We start from the raw sequence: 2500 nt of genomic DNA on the forward strand, positions 1-2500 counted from the left end.
TACAGAGAAGGGTCACCGTGCTGCAGCTCCAATTCATCTCCCTGCGCTGGCATGATGACATCAGAATTAACATGCACGGCTACATGCCCTTGCAAACAGTGGCTAAACTTTCCTGTGTTTAATTCTGTAGACATTTTCCAATTAAAAACATGCTTTCAGGCATTTAACTCGGATGTAAAAGTACCAGTGCTATGCAAATCAGCACTTTAGCAAAAATGCGGAGAAATTCAGTCATATCCGGTGAAATGACGCCCATGTCACATAAAAAAAAAGAATAAAGCTCTGTGTAAGGGCAAGTTTAAATGAGTAAAAACTGCACGACTGCAAAAAGCAGCGGTCACACAGGCTTAGGTTAATCCAGTCTAATTGCCAGCAGCGGATTGGCCTGTGCAGGAGGAAGAAGGCAGCAGTGTGCACTCGCTCAGAGCAAAGGTCCCCTCGCCCTTGAGACATTATTAAGAGCCAACACAAGGGCTAAAAGGAATGTGAAAGCCAAATGTGGAAAGCACATGAGGTGAGAGGTTAGTGGGTTACAGAAGAGCTGTCAGCGCCAGCGCTAAAACTGATTCCAGTACTGTCTTTATCCTGACGCTTTAAAGGCAAGAGGAGAGCCGCCCTCCTCTGCACTGAGCCCAGGACTGTCTAGTGAGCAGCCCTTGTGCGCTTGCCTCCCTAACTCAAAGAGCACTCACTCATTCATTAGCCACGAAAGGAATGTGTGGTATACGTCACACTAGAACAGGCCTTAATGGATTCAGAAGATCAGGAATCCCAGCCATCTCCTGTTCAGCCATCACTGTGAGTTTATGTGGTTGTACAAACACAGACAGAATGTACAAAACGCACAGAGCATACAGAATGCAGCGCTAGAGGTTTCTGATGGTTGGTAGACTGGTTATGTTAAATGACCTGGCTTAGAATGAAGATGCTAGTCTGGGAATCGACAACCATTACTGGAGCCGCGATTTGGCCTTGACAGGGATTTCAAAGGCAACTGTAGTGTGTGTGTGTGTGTGTGTGTGTGTGTGTGTGTGTGTGTGTGTGTGTGTGTGTATATATATATATATATATATATATATAGCTACTGCAGGTTTATCTAAACTTAGTAGATGGTGAGAAAACTTAATCAAAGACCTTCAGCTTCCTCAAACAAACAGGCACAATAAGTATTCAGGGCACTGAAAAAGCAGATCTACAGGTACTACTAGAAATGTCTGAGTAATTATTCATGACATAAAATCACGTTTAGAAGTTTTAAATAGTGCAAGACACTCAAATATGATGAAACTACCGAATGTGTTCATAATCTGAGTAAGACCTTATTTGTTACAATGCAAAATTTGTGTATGTTTTTCTATCAAAAGCCAGCATGGCCTGTGAGTTTCTCCAGAAGCAGTCATGGGAGAAAAACTCCTCAGCTCTCGACCGTGGAACAAAGGTTTTTCTGTGAGTCTCCCGAGAAGAGCCCAAGCTGTTCTCTCCCTCTTCTCCGCAAGAGCTTCTGAAGGAGCTTGCAGAGCCGCTGGCATGCTCACAAGCTCGCCAAGCTCACGGACGATCCCTGGTGGAGATCATCCCACAGGCCACACCTGGCCTAGCCTGGAGAGGTCAACACTGGGAGTGCTGGCTGCAAACTGCTTATGCAGATGCAGACAGACTTCATTTACTACACTAATGCTCTGCCACGTTCATGTTTAAGTTCATTTATGTTAAGTCAAAGTATGAATGCAGAAACATGGGCCTCTAAATATTTTAGGCCAATACAATACAGTTCAGCTTCCAAGAAGTGTAGAACACACGCACACGCATACACACACACGCACGCGCACGCACACACATACACACACACACATACGCACACACACATACGCACACACACACACGCACACACACACACACACATACACAGTTATCTTGTGCTGGCCATTAGCACATTCAAAGGAGACAGGTGACCTTCCAAGTATGTTGACACACATCTCCCAGAAGTCTCTGTTCCTGCTGCCACTGGTACTAGGCACCTGCCCCGTGGCCCATCTGCTCAGCCATTCTGATACCCACGTGTGGCATGGCACGTGCTGACCACAACAGCCAGCCCTGGCAGGCAGTCTCCATGCCAACAAGGCCAGGCACAGCACATCCACTTAATCTAGCCACTGTGGGCAAGCCACTTTACTGTTCCGCTTTTCATGACACAACGCGGATTACAGATTACAGGAAGAAACAAAGCCACAGAACCTGAGGCAAGGTGTCATGAAAACATGAGAAAACAGGCTCTGAAACGTGGGTTTGGAACACGTGTTTCCCCTTCCAGTATCCTGACATGGCAGACACCCAAACTCCATGGCATCCCGTCTCCACTCCTAGCTGGAGGAATCCACGTGTGCCTCTCCCAGTGACTCATGCTGGACATGCCCTGACAAGAATGCCGTGGCAATGTGGATAAAGTATGAGGGTGTGTACCACCCAATCTAGCTGTCCCAGAACGCTTAACTAGATGCAA

At 46.6% G+C, this 2500-nt stretch overlaps 1 protein-coding gene across 5 annotated transcripts in view; it reads right to left on the minus strand.

Moving 5' to 3' along the window:
* The window catches only part of map3k22 (mitogen-activated protein kinase kinase kinase 22), a 46109-nt gene that overhangs the window by 33842 nt on the left and 9767 nt on the right, over window positions 1-2500 (minus strand). The gene's annotated exons all lie outside the window — the stretch shown is intronic.

This window comes from Electrophorus electricus, chromosome 1 (genome assembly GCF_041902795.1).
Source record: "Electrophorus electricus isolate QZ-2024a chromosome 1, ASM4190279v1, whole genome shotgun sequence".
NCBI lineage: Eukaryota > Metazoa > Chordata > Actinopteri > Gymnotiformes > Gymnotidae > Electrophorus > Electrophorus electricus.